The sequence below is a fragment of the Sminthopsis crassicaudata genome, chromosome 3 (assembly GCF_048593235.1).
Source record: "Sminthopsis crassicaudata isolate SCR6 chromosome 3, ASM4859323v1, whole genome shotgun sequence".
Taxonomy (NCBI): Eukaryota; Metazoa; Chordata; class Mammalia; order Dasyuromorphia; family Dasyuridae; genus Sminthopsis; species Sminthopsis crassicaudata.
In genome coordinates this window covers 395,316,804-395,332,128 of record NC_133619.1, presented here as the reverse complement: position 1 = coordinate 395,332,128, position 15,325 = coordinate 395,316,804, and the positions used below count along the sequence as shown (strand labels likewise).

Genomic DNA, 15,325 nt, shown 5'->3' with positions numbered 1-15,325 from the left:
TAGTAAAACAACTTTTGTTCCTCTTGGGAAAGATATTGGGATCTATGATTTCATTTAAATTTGGGCACCATAATGTGAATAGACAATTCTCAGATGATGAAATTGAAACTATTTCCACTCATATGAAAGAGTGTTCCAAATCACTATTGATCAGAGAAATGCAAATTAAGACAACTCTGAGATACCACTACACACCTGTCAGATTGGCTAAGATGACAGGAAAAAATAATGATGAATGTTGGATGGGATGTGGGAAAACTGGGACACTAATACATTGCTGGTGGAGTTGTGAAAGAATCCAACCATTCTGGAGAGCAATCTGGAATTATGCCCCCAAAATTATCAAACTGTGCATACCCTTTGATCCAGCAATGCTACTACTGAGCTTATATCTCAAAGAAATACTAAAGGAGAGAAAGGGACCTGTATGTGCCAAAATGTTTGTGGCAGCCCTTTTTGTAGTGGCTAGAAACTGGAAAATGAATGGATGCCTATCAGTTGGAGAATGGTTAGGTAAATTATGGTATATGAATGTAATGGAATATTATTGTTCTGTAAGAAATGACCAGCAAGAGGAATACAGAGAGGCTTGGAGAGACTTACATCAACTGATGCTGAGTGAAATGAGCAGAATCAGGAGATCATTATACACTTCAACAAAATACTGTATGAGGATGTATTCTGATGGAAATGGATATCTTCAACAAAGAGAAGATCTAATTCAGTTCCAGTTGATCAATGATGGACAGAATCAGCTACACCCAGAGAAGGAACACTGGGAAACGAGTGTAAACTGTTTGCATTTTTGTTTTTCTTCCCAGGTTATTTTTACCTTCTGAATCTAATTCTTCTTGTGCAACAACAACAACAAATTTGGTTCTGCACACATATATTATATCTAGGATATACTATAACATATTTAACATGTATGGGAATGCCTGCTATCTAGGGGAAGGGATGGAGGGAAGGAGGGGAAAATTCAGAACAGAAGGGAATGCAAGGAATAATGTTGTAAAAATTTACCCATGCATATGTACTGTCAAAAAAAGTTATAATTATAAAATTAATACAAAATAAATTTTAAAAATGTAAAAAAAATTCTAAAATGTTTTTTAAAAATTTGGGGGTACCATAAACATTCTCATGAGAAACAAAAATAATAGGCTTCTATAAAGAGATAAATGTAGATGAACAGAGTACTTATTGACCAACTTAGATATGTAGGTAAGTTACAAAAGGTTGGAAAGCAATACATATGTTATCAGTCAGAATTAACAAGCATTATGTTATTAGACATTTTTACTTATAACTATGGGGAGAGATACATTTTGTTGGAGATGAGCCTTTTTAGGGATTTATTGAGAACAAGTTGTCAATTAAACAAACAGCAAATATAAACAAGGGAAGTAACTGAGGTTGAATATTTTAAAAAATGGTATATTTCCTCTGGAATAGTGTCATGAATGTTGAATCTTGAAATAAACTGAGGTTGATAATGAAAGCTTTCATTTAGAATGAGAGCAAAAAGATCAAATAAGGGACAGGACCGGGTATATCAATCAGGACAGACAACAGAGAGAACACAGATCTTAATAACTTGTATTTTGCTTTTCTCTGTCAAAGGGAATGATTTTTGGATGGGAAAAGATATGATGAAAATTATTAATAGGAAGGTGAAATAAAGTATTATGAAGAGATCATGAAAAAAAATAGTTACCTTAAATGAGTCACCAAACTTTGAGGGTACTAAACTAAAAGATGTTATTGCATTAATATTGTGATTGATTTGAAAAATCAACATTTTGACATTTTAATTCTTGGTTGTAATCCCAGGGCTTTTGCCTTCTGGAATATAGTATTCTAGGCACTCTGATCCTTGATTATAGAAGTTGCCAAATCCTGGGTAATCCTGATTGTTGCTTCTTGATAATTAAATTGCTTTTGTCTAATAGCTTGTAGTATTTTTTCTTGAGATTGTAGTTCTGGAGTTTTGCAACAATGTTCCTTGGGGTTTTCCCTATGGGATCTCTTTCCAGAGGTGATTGATGGATTTTTTCAATGACTCTTTATCCTTCTGGTTCTAATATATTAGGACAGTTTTCCTTGATGATTTCTTGAAGAATGCTATCCAGGCTCTTTTTTTGCTCTTAGTCTTCAGGTAGACCAATAGTTTTTAAATTGTCTCTCCTGGATCTATTTTCCAGGTCAGTTGTTTTTCCAATGAAGAATTTTTTTTATTTATAATTTTTTCACAGTATATATGCATGAGTAATTTTTTTATAATATTATCCCTTGTATTCATTTTTCCAAATTATCCCCTCCCTCCCTTTACTCCCTCCCCTTGATGACAGGCAATCCCATACATTTTACATATGTTACAATATAACCTAGATATAATATATGTGTGTAAATACCATTTTCTTGTTGCACATTAAGTATTAGATTCCGAAGGTATAAGTAACCTGGGTAGATAGACAGTAGTGCTAACAATTTACATTCACTTCCCAGTGTTCCTTCTCTGGGTGTAGTTGTTTCTGTCCATCACTGATCAATTGGAAGTGAGTTGGATCTTCTTGTACAGTATTGTTGTTGAAGTGTATAGTGATCTTCTGGTTCTGCTCATTTCACTCAGCAACAGTTGATGTAAGTCTCTCCAAGCCTCTCTGTATTCCTCCTGCTGGTCATTTCTTACAGAGCAATAATATTCCATAATATTCATATACCATAATTTACCCAACCATTCTCCAATTGATGGACATCCATTCATCTTCCAGTTCTACAAAAAGAGCTACCACAAACATTTCGGCACATACAGGTCCCTTTCCCCTTCTCAGTATTTCTTTGGGATATAAGCCCAATAGCAGCAATGCTGGATCAAAGGGTATGCACAGTTTGATAACTTTTTGGGCATAGTTCCAAATTGCTCTCCAGAATGGCTGGATTCTTTCACAACTCCACCAGCAATGTATCAGTGTCCCAGTTTTCCCACATCCCCTCCAACATTCATCATTATTTGTTCCTGTCATCTTAGCCAATCTGACAGGTGTGTAGTGGTATCTCAGAGTGGTCTTAATTTGCATTTCTCTGATCAGTAGTGATTTGGAACACTCTTTCATATGAGTGGATATAGTTTCAATTTCATCATCTGAGAATTGTCTGTTCATATCCTTTGACCATTTATCATCCAATGAAGAATTTTTACATTTTCTTCCATTTTTCCAATCTTTTTAGTGTGTTTGATTCTTGATGTTTCATAGAGTTGTTGGCTTCCATTTGTCCCATTCTATTTTTGTATCTCTTTTTCCACTTATTAATTCTACTTTTCAAGGCGATGTTTTCTTCAGTGATTTTTTTTTTCTTTTCATTTGGCCTATTGTGTTTTTTAAGGAATTTTTCTCTTTAGTCACTTTTTGTCTTTCCTTTTCCAAGATGTTGTCTCTATCTTATATATCTCTTGTTTCTTTTCTCATTTTCATATTTACCTCTCTTATTTGCTTTTTAAAAATTTTTATAAGTACTTCCAAGAAGTCTCTTTTGGCTTGAGAGCAATTCATATCATTTTTTGAGATTGGTCTTCCCTGACACCATAATAGCTTTCTCTGGTTAAGATGCTTTTCTGTTTCTTGCTCATTTTCTTTCCCTTATAAAAATTTCCTCTTTTGTGCCTTTTATGGTCAAGTTGTTCTCTTGGGGTAAAGGGGATGCTGTCCCAAGCTTCCTGTGCAGATTGAACTTTAGTTTTGAGCAAAGGGATCCCTTGTGTTTGGTGTCTTGCTCACAGCAGAGGGTAGTCTTACCTGCTCTCTCCAGGAAACAGACTGGTTTTCCTAGATGGCAATTTGCCTTTCGAGATGGGATTGGACGCTGTCCCACTGGTCTGCTTTGCTACTGAGCCAGGACCAAGAATCTTAGTTGCTTATCTGCTGTGATTAAGACCCCTCTCACTAACTTTTCCAGATTCCACCTAAGCTGGGCTGAACACCCTTTTCACCTCAATGAGTTTGACCTTTCTTGAAGTTTTTCAGTCTATCTTGAGCTGGAGAGAGGTTTCATTCTCTCAGACTCTGTTCAAAGGCTTGATTTCATATGGTTTTCAAGGGAAAGTGGGAGAGCTCAAGCAGCCTCTTGGCCAAGAGGCTTTATTCCACCATCTTGACTCCACCCCTGGAACTCTAATGTTGGAGGGGTAATGTGAGAATGGGCATATTGGTACCTTTTTGGTGGATCTATGAATTGGTACAACCATTTTGGCAAGCAATTTGGACACATGCAAATAAAAATGACTAAGATGTCTATATTTTTTGACCTAGAGATTTCTTAGGGGGCATGTACCTAAAAGATGTCATTTGATAAGAAGAAAGTCACTGTTTACACCAAAATATTTATAGCAGAATTTTTTTTGGTGGAATTCAGTTGGAAGCAAAGTAGGTGTCCATAGATTGAGAAATGATTAAACAAATTATGGTATATCAGTTTACCAAATATTATTATTGTGTGTAAGAAATGGTGGGTGTGAAGAACACACATACATACACACACACACACACACACACATATACACACACACATGCACATGTACCTGCCACGAGTGCCTTTCAAGAAGTAATAAGTTCATCAGCAGCATTTGGGAACTGTTCTAGGTATCCTTGGATGGCTAAGAAATGGGAGGAAGAACTGTGTGACACAATCCAAAAGTCAAGGTAGTGATCCTGATGGACATAAGTCAAGGGTCCTGGAGTGCCTCTTACTGCTGAGATAATATCAGAAGTTGTTATAATGTACAATAAAGGTGTTGAGCTCATGGCCCAAATCAACCCAAATCAGATCAAAATGTAATCAGGAAATATTTCACAAATAAATAAAAATCTACAATGCAGATGTTAGGTTTAGATAATGTTAATTTGTAGTTTTCTAAGTCATTTCCCTCAAGGAGGAATTAATTTCTATTTGATTTTGTTACTACCACTTTACAACACAGTAACAATCCTATATAGTTATATATGCCAACTATTTTCAGTGAAATATGAAAGAAAGGTTATCACTAGAGGGAAGAGGGGAAGAGGGAAGAGAGATTTGAGAAGGGATGAAATATGAAGTTTCTAATATTTTATGATTGTCCTTCACATTTATGTTGTTATAATCATTGTGTATATTGTTTTCCTGGTCCTGCTTATTTCCATATGTCTCAATCAATAATGTCTTTCCATGTTTCTTTGGATAAGCCAGATTCCACTCATGTCTGGGTTGGTTTTTGTGCACTCCTATGCATGCAGAGAGAGATCTAGCTTCTGATAGGTAGAGAGGATGCTGAGTGAGGCACTGTGTAAAGAGTTAACTGCAGACATTCTTTGGGAGACATATGAATTGAAGCTCTCCCAGAGAGATGATGGAGCAAGAGACAGGCTTTGGAATGGCTGGCATATTTCAGAAACTGGTCCACTGAATGTGGATCAGAATAGTATTTTTACCTTTTTGTTGTTGTTTGTTTGCTTGTTTTTTTCTTTCTCATTTTTAATCTGATTTCTCTTGCCCACATGATGAATATAAAAATGTGTTCTGAAGAATTTCACATTTACTTCTATTGGATTACTTGCTATCTAGGGGAGGACAGAGAAGGAGAGGAAGGAAATAAAATGGAACACAAGATTTTGTAAAGGATTAATGTTAAAAAACTATTTTTGTATGTATTTGGAAAAATATAAAAAAGAATACAACCCTATCATGAGTGACATAAACTTTATACCACATCTGTTGATGCTGCACTGAGAGTCACACTTCCCTAGGTATCTGTGCTTTGGTGTTTCAGAAGATGGAGATGGAGAAACTAGAGATCCACAATTAGTGCCAGTGTGTATATGGCTTGCCCCTGAATATAATTCAACACTCTACTGCCAAAGAACAATCAGAGAGGAGAGGTCACAGTTCCATGCACCTCAGCAGATAATCCTTCTAGGAAACTGTCCCAGCAAAGGTCAGAGATTGCTGCTTTCAGCAGGCACAGGAGTAGTGACATTAGGTACTAGGGACTGTGTTTCCTCAACCACTCTCTTTTGACTCTTTTTGAAGTTATGAAAGGATCAGCCTTTGGACACTTTGTTTTATTACATTTACCTCCCTTGCTTGCTCCTAGAGTAGAAGAGGAAGGTTAAATGACCAAACTGAATCTTTCCTAACAGCCCTATGTTCAAAGTCTGTCAACAGATCACTAGAGACTGGTTAATAATTTCCCAAGTCTATGAAAAACTGTGGGTAAAAAGGTCACACCATAGTTATTTAAATGTATTCTTCATTTTTGTTGATTTGATACTTTTAAGTTTGCATCAATATTTTATACAATAAAGGAATGTGTACTTATTTGCTTGGGAAGAGATGCCATTTTAGCATAGTCCTGTGATGAGGGTTTGATGACATAAAGCAGGCTTACAGAATGTGGTTTCCCAGTAAAGGGTGAAGGGCTATTTTGACTGGGTACATCCCTCATAAGTATACCTGTTAGACTAACAACAAGAAAGATTCCCTGTCTCTGAAACCATAAAGAGCACCTATGTCCCCCAGTACTTCCATTGGTATTAAAGGAAAATGCAAGACTGCTGGGTTGTGTGACTTCTTAGTACCTGCTTCTTTTGAAGACTAAAATTAAAATAATGGCTAGGAATGCCATGATGGTTACATAAACCTAAAATGTAATGTTATAAAAACATTAAAGAAGAATGGAAGGAAATTCTTCCACAACTATGACTGGGGGAAATTAATAACTAAATAAGAGGTGATCATAAAAGAGACAATATACAATTTCAATTACAAAAAAAATGAAAAAAGTTTTTATATATACATTGTTAATGAAGCAGGAATAAAAAACACAAATGGTTAAGTTGGAAAAAAAATCTTTGCATTAAATATTTCTAAAAAAAGTCTGATAATCAAAATATTTTAGGAATTGACAAAAATATGTAAGACCAAAAGTTCTCCCAATGGCAAATGGGCTAAGTGTATAAAGTTTTTTTTTAATTGCAAACTATTAACCATATGAAAACTTGTTGCAAATGACTAGTAATAAGAGTGTCAATTAATAACTCAGAAATTTCACCTCACATTCAGAAAACTGATAAAGATGACAAAAGAGAGAAATAGTTTATGTTAGAAGAGTTGAAGTCAGCTAATAAGTATTTATAAAGTATCTACTCTGTTCCAGGAACTATACTAAGTGCTGGGATACAAAGAAAGCATCCTGACCTCTAGGTCCTTATAGTCTAGTGAGGAAACGATACACTGACAAATAAATAAGAACAAGATATATAGAGGATAAATAGGGAGTAACCAACCGAGGGAGGTACTAGAATTAAGAGGGATTAGAAAAGTATCTTGAAGTGGAATTTTATGTGGGGCTTGAAAGAAGCCAGGGAAGTCAGGAGGTAGAGATAAGAAGAGCTTAGATGATAAGGCATGAGTGACAGCTAGAGAAAATGCTTAGAGTGGAGGAAAAGCAAGGAGACCAATGTTACTAGTTTGAAGAGTCATGTGAAGGTGATGATAGGGATGGTATATAAAGTATAAGAAATGTCAACTGGTTGGAACTAACCTGTTTGTGGCTGGAGCTGAACAGAGCAAGCTAGAGGAGAGAGAGGAATCAAGCACAAGTTAAATTTCAAAGTAAGGGAAACAGTTTGCAAGCAAGGACACATGTGCCGGAGCCCCATCCTTAGTGGAGGATACCTGAGGCAATGTGGGAAAATCTCAATACCCATACCAATGGCTACACTATAGCTCTGACAATAAAGGGTAACAATAAGAATGTTATAAATTTGATTCCATAGCAGGGCTTCATGACCAGAACATGGGTATCTGTTTGATGCTTGTCTGAGCTCAGAAAACACCTGGTGCTGGTCAAAGCAATATAATAATTATATGACTTTGCCAGAAGATAAGGGCAAAGGATTGTTGCTATGCTAAACCTGCTTGCTTGACTGAAGCTCTGGAGAACAATCTTCACAGAAGATTGGAAAAGTAAGAGGTGGTCAGGTATGAAGTCCCCATAACATATATGTGTGTGTGTGTGTGTGTGTGTGTGTGTGTGTGTGTGTGTGTATATATGTATAAAGGTAAGAGTTGGAGGGGAAAGAAGTAATGTAAGCCAGATACTGAACTCATTGAGGAAGGAAGGAGAGTGTCTTGGAGGATTGTAGATAATAGTTACAAAGATTTTAATTGGATGGAATATGTGAATTATATGGACTTCAAAAGAGGAGAGGTTACTATGATAAGGGGAAAATCTGGAAAAAAACAGGACCAAGGAGTATCTTAATTTCCTCATCTTTATCAATAATTTTTTTTCTGTTTTACTTCTTACTTTTTTGTTGAAGATTTTTATTTTCAAAATACATGTAAGGATAATTTTTCACCATTGACTCTTGCAAAACCTTGTGTTCCAATTTTCCCTCCCTTTCCCTTACCCCCTTTCCTAGATGGCAAATAATCCAATATATGTTAAACATGGTAAAAATTGTATATGTAACTCCAATATAGGCATACATATTTATACAATTATCTTGCTGCACATGAAAAATCAGATCAAAAAGGAAAAAAAATGAGAAAGAAAATAAAATTCAAACAAACAACAACTAAAGAAGTGAAAATGCTATGTTGTAATCCATTCTCAGTTCCCACAGACCTTTCTCTGGGTGTAGATGGCTCTCATCTTTGGATGAGATCTTTGGAATTGGCCTGAATTGTCTCATTATTGAGAAGAGCCATGTCCATCAGAACTGATCATTGTATATAATCTTGCTGTTGCTGTGTACAATGTTGATCAGTAATTTGAAAGTAATAAGTGAAAGTGGAGCCAGTACTGAAAAGGTTGGCCAGGGAAGGAAAGCTGTGTCATTAAGGAGTGAGAAGGAATAGGAAAGGAAAAGATTTAAGATCAAAGACAGATGGTTGTCTAAGGAACAGAACTTCCAGAGGGCATAGGAAGTGGTAGGTATGGAACTTCAGGGAGGATGGGAATAAAGAACTGGATAGTGGCAGATGGTTTGGGTGGTGAGCTAGAGGAGTTCAGTATCACTGGGATGTGGAGGATATGACCAGGTGGAAGCTTGTTAATCATAAGTGAAAAAGCTCTTCTCTGCCTGGCAGAGGGTAGAGATTGAGCAGGAGACAGAAGGAACTTGTTCAGATGGAAATCTCCTCTGCACACTTCCACCAGAGGTTGGATATCAGGTAGGAAAGTTACCTTTTTTCTTCCCACAGAAGACAAAAAATCGGATGCAATCCCCATTCCTCTCCTCCCTTCCCTTTTCTCTTTCTTCTAGGGCTAGAGATAAGGTAGAAGACAGATGCAGTACCAGATGAAAGGTTTGCCTCAAGTGGTAGCAAGAAAACCTATCTTTTTTTTGCAGGAGATGAACAGCAAGAGTTGGAAGGCGGCTTTTATATGGAAGATCCTACCTTGTGTCTCCTATAAAAAAATTACAAGAAGAGAAACTAATTACATTATGGTTTAAGATATTACCAAAATATCTGCTGAAAGTGGATATGCATCACTTGGGTCTCTCTTAACTAATTATGGTTCATAAATATAATGAAATATTATTTTACCATTAATAAAATATGAATGAGGAATTCCTAGAAATGTAAGAAAATTTTATGAACTGATACAGTCTGAAGTGAATAGTTAAGAGAACACTATACCCAATGACTATAAGAAACAAAATGAAAACCTGACAATTTTAAACTCCCCTTGCTACTGGACCCAGACTGTGTTTTCTCCTTAACCAAAGTGTATCTTCACTCTGTTATCTGGCATTCATAACTGGTCAGGTTCAGTCCAGGGGAGCCCAGCTTCTAATGAGAGATTTATCTCATTTTCATAATTTAACTAATTAAACTTCTGTACTAGGGGGGAGCACTGCTTAAGCTTAGGGTTTTGGTCATGTTTTGGGATCTATTTAAAAGGGAGGAGTAGAAAGATACATATAATATAAATTATGTATGAGTTGGGCATTTATTTCCTATAGCCAAAAGAAACATTAAATATAAAACACAAGATACACTGACAAAAAATATAACAATTCAGTAATTTAATTCATGTAACCGTCACTTTCTAGATCTTTTATATCTGAAAGCCAGATCTGTTATATTTTATTCCTTCCCCAGGGTTCTCTGGTACCCTTACCAGGATTTGGGAATGTCTAGTGTGTGTCATTGGCTCATGCCTCTACTGATTGTTTTCTCCCAATTTTAGAAGTCCCTTGTACCCCAGTTCTATTTAACCAATTAACAGATTAACTTTTATAAAGATATGCTTAAGTCAAAGATATAACAAGAACAAATATGTAAATATCCCTCCTCTTCCCAACACCTTGGGAGCATAATCTCTCCTTCAGAGAGCTGTAAACCACTTGAGTCTCTAGGAACTGAAGGGAGACTAGGTTCACAATTTAATTCAGCACTTGTATAGCACGGTCCCACTAAATTCTAAATTCTAAGCTCTTTTGGGCTCATTGATGGCCCCCTGGCTTCTTAGGGCTTTCTTGCTGGGTGGCTAACAATATGTGTCCTGAGTCTCTATCCCTGCTGACCTCAGCTGTGTTTGGAAGGCATTGGCAACAGCAAGTCCCACAGGAAGTTCTCCTCTCCCAGGCAGGGGTCTCTGGGCTTCCTGCCTCAAAAGAGAAGTAGCAGGCACTGGGAAATGGTGAAGAGCTTCCCCAAAGAACCCATCTGGCAGCCCTCCTTGGCTTTAAGGCAGGTATAATCCACATTGTTCAAGAGGTGGACAGGTCTGGCTCAAAGGTCAACAAGATGGAAGGGGTTGAGCCATCATGATTGTGGAGATGCCCCCCATGGTCATTGTGGGCAGACTCCACGAGGCCTCTGGACCTTCAGAACCATCTTTGCTGAGTACATCGGTGATGAATGTAGGGGGCGATTCTACAAGATTGGTATAAATCCTTCACCAAGTCAGAATAATGATGGCAAGAAGCAGATGGAAAGACTTCAAAGAAAGCATGAAGAAGTCCAGCCAGGTGAACTGAGATGCCTGCTCTCTCTGAGGCAGAAGTCTCATCTGATAGAGATCCAAGTGAATGGCAGCAGTGTGCCTGAGAAGCTGGAGCAGCAGGTTCCCACGTCCCATGTGTTTGGGTATTTGAGATGGTCACTGGAGTGACCAAGCACAAGAGTTACAAAGGTGTCATCAGCCACCAGCACATAAAGAAACTGTCTTGAAAAGCCCACAGAGGTCTGCTTAAGGTGGCATGTATTGGAGCTTGCCATCTTGCCCCTGAGGTCTTCTCTGTAGCTCAGGCTGGTCATACCCTGTGATCAACAAGATCTGCAAGACTGGCCAGTGTTACCAGATCAAGGGGTCAAAGTGCTCAAAGCCCATGTGCCCGTGGATCTGTCTGACAAGAGCATCGCTCCTCTGGGAGGCTTTGTCCATTACCATAAACAGGCCAATGCCTTCCTCATGCTGAAAGGCTGGGTCATTGGGACCAAGAAGCCGGGACTCACCTGCAAAGGTCTCATTAGGTCCAGACCAAATGCCGTAGCCTGGAAAAGATTGACTGGAAGTTTGTTGCTACCACCTCCAAATTTGGCCAGGGTCAGCTCTAGACTGTGAAGGAGAAGAAAGCTTTCATGGGACCACTCAAAAAGGACCACTTTCAAAAGAAGAAACGGTCTAATGTTTCCAGATCAACTTGGAGTTGGTGGATTTTAATAAATTATTTTCAAAACCAAAAAAAACCAAAAACCATAACCAAAAAAATAAACCCAACATCTGTCCTAAAATCCAGGCTCCAAGGTAGCCATGGCTCAAACTCCCAGGTCCAGGAACTCCACTGCCTGTTTCTACAACTGAAAAGAACAAACAAAACAGATGCCCTGTTACACCCCTATGGACTACTCTAACCTGGTAGCTCCCCTTAGAGCTACTCTTAATGCCCGTCTGTCAATGGCACGGCTAGGCCACATTTACCCATCTTCGGGCACCAACCCAGATCCCATAGAGACAGACCACCAGAAGGTAGGGGTGAAGCTAAAGAGAACTTTATTCTTAAATAGTATATATTTATACCCCACTGATGATATGGGGGAAGGGGGAGGTCCTGTAGGAACCTGGCATAATGGGATTGGCCCGAGAAGAAGGAGGGAGGTGTGTTAGGCTTTGAGAGTACTAAGGAGGGAGGCGTGGTACCTGGAATCAGACACCGCCTCTTGGGGCTATGCCCCACCTCCACAGAGGACTCACCTGTGCCTCAGAATCTCTCATCCCTCAGGTCCTCCCACATGCCTTGAACTGCATTCCTTGCTTCTAGAGGCTTTTTAACCCTTACAATGCCCCAAACTCTAAGCTCAATTCTTGGGGCCACAGAGCCTAGAGAAGGAAGGGGGAGGGACATAATCTCCCCTCCCTCACATAAATTGATATAAAATGAGTTCAATGCAGATTGTTTAGACTTTAGTTGAACAGACCTTCATTCTTTTGGGACATTTTTGAAAGAAGGATAAGATTGTCCCAGACTAGTAGTTTTTTAAACAAAGGAAATAAATTATATTTTATCTCAAAATACAAACACAAATTCATGGGGTCTTCAGGTTAAGGAGTCCTGGATTTCATGTTCTTTAAGAATCTCAATTTTCTAGCCAAATAAAAATTTTGTCAAAGCATCCTTTAGGACTCAGCTAAGTCTTCTTCATTGCTCCACCAGCTCTACATCATCCTTATAAGAAGTGGATTCACCTCAATTCTCATGGACCTTACACGGTAGTACTTTCTCTTTTTTTTCATTTTATTAAAATATTCTGTCTACCCTTGAGGACTAATAGTTTTAAAGAGGCATACTGCCCCTGTTCTAGCAATGCAATGGAAAGAGTTGGTTTGCTTCTCCTACAGATAGATCTTGACTATCTTCCAGTGGGTACCTCCATGTTAGGGGATCTGGGCATCTGCAAAGTTCTGTTACTCTTATAGCTACTGGAAAGTTGAGACTTAAACTTCATCAGAAGGACTTCTGAATAGGCATTGTTAGTTTCAGCTCAGCTCTGTGTTATTCCTCCAATGGACAGCATTGGCCAAACTTGGGCTCTTTCTTTTGTCAGTAGTCATTGCCTCTGGGGCAGAAACCACCCCTGCATCAGTCAGCTCTCATCAAGAGCACCTCTTGTAAAGTTGCTACCACATGTCTAGCTTGAAACTAATGTTTGATTTATTCATCAGAAAAGAAATGCAAAAATAAGATGAAGCTAGTGCTTTCATATCCAGCCTAGACTCACCTAAGCAGGGCCTGTGCATTAATTGCCAAGGGTTTATAGCTGGATAGCCAGAATAGTGAAATGGATGAATACATTCCCACAGCTTTTAAGGAAAGTCCGAGAATTATGATACCACCTGGTGAGTTGGAGTAAGACAAAGACAGTCTGAAATCACTCTCTTTTTAAAGGTCCACTGAGTCATCATCTTTTTGATCATTAACCAAACCATGATGATTTCTCCTTCATACCCAAAGTACGTAAGTGTTGAGTAAAGTGTGGTTGACTGAAAGCAAGTACAGACATTATTACTTCTTAGTGAAACCTTTGGCTGTAATATTAGCTTAACAGTTTTTCTTTGTTCCAACAGAGGAGCTCATTAAGCTGTCATTAAGCTATTATTATTAAGCATGATAATCAAGTATATCTGAGGAAAAAACTCCTGTCAAAACAAAAGTGGGGGCAGCTAGGTGGCACAGTGGATAGAGCACCAGCCCAGCATTCAGGAGGACCGGAGTTCAAATCTGGTCTCAGACACTTAACACTTCCTAGCTGTGTGACCCTGGGCAAGTCACTTAACCCCAGCCTCAGGGGGAAAAAGAAAAGCATAAATATAATGTATTTTTAAGGGAAAAAAATGATACCATTTTATTTCTTTTCTTTTCTTTTCTTCTTCTTCTTTTTTTTTTTTTTTGGACAGAGTTAATAGGATATTAAGTTAGGGAAAACTGTAGGCAAGGTACACCTGGGTTTCAGCAGTATTATACAAAGTCTCTCATGATACCCTTATGACCAAGATGGAGAACTTTTTAAACTTTTTCCACTCATGACCCCTTTACACCCAAGAAACTTTTATGTGAACCTGGGCATGAAGATATATAAAGCAAATATTTACTGATATTTACTGATAATAAATCTTAATTTTATAACTCCCAAATTCATATGGCCTCATATGGGCCACAAACTACAGTTTAAGAAGCTGGGGTCTAAAGGATATTTCAGTAGGGTGGATTCAGAACTGGTTGAATGATTGGACCCAAAGAATGGAGATTAATAGATCACTATAAATCTGGAGGGAGATCCTTTGTGGACCCTGTGCTTTTAATTTGTACTCTTCAATATATTTTTTAACAATACTTTGGTTGAAGGCATAAACATCAAGCTTATCAACTTTGCAGATATAAATATGTGAAGAAAGATAGCTTGCATAACAGAAATATGTCCAATTCTTCCAGTCAAAGAGATCTCAAAAGGTCTAAAACTATTAAAGTCTGAATTCAATAAAATGAAATTTAGTAAGAATAAATATAAAGTGCATTTAAAAATAAACTCCTCAAACAATATGGTGCAATGGAAAACAGCATTAGATTTGGAGTCAGAGACTTTGAGTTCAAATCCAGGTTTGGCCAATTACTATTTGTGTGATTTTGGGAAAGTAGTTCTCTTCTAAACCTCAATTTCTTCATCTGGAAAAATAACAAAGTTGGACTGAATGGGGTCTTTGTTAGCTATAAATCTATGGTAATATGATCCTATGATCCTTTGCATAGTTAAAAGAAGACTTTATTACAAATCATGTAAAAAGAGTCTGGATGTTTGTATTAGATTGTAAATTTAATGTGTCAACAATGTGAGCCACAAAAATGAACCCACCTTAAGAGAAATATACAAGAGAACATTATACAAGGTGACAAACAAGATTATGTGATGATTAACTGTGATGGACTTGGCTCTTCTCAACAATGCAGTTGTAATGACCAATTATATTAAATAATATATATAATCATAATAAAATAATGATTTAAGGCAATTCCAATAGACTTGGAATGGAGGGTACCATTGGTATCCAGAAAAAGAACTATAGAGACTGAATGTAGATCAAAGAATAGTATGTTCATCTTTGTTTGCTTTTTCTTTATCATGATTTTTCCCCCTCTTTTGGTCTGAATTTTCTTGTACAACATGACAAATATGGAAATATTTTTTAAAGGATTATACATGTATAATTTAGATTTCTTGTTGTCTTGGGGAGGAAAGAGATAAACAATGGAGGGAGAAAAATTTGGAACACAAA

The 15,325-nt window shown here is 37.5% G+C and overlaps 1 pseudogene; it reads left to right on the top strand.

The window, feature by feature from the left end:
* The first annotated feature begins 8,799 nt into the window (after positions 1-8,799).
* LOC141562176 (large ribosomal subunit protein uL3-like) lies at positions 8,800-13,169 on the top strand (annotated as a pseudogene).
* Positions 13,170-15,325: the final 2,156 nt, after the last annotated feature.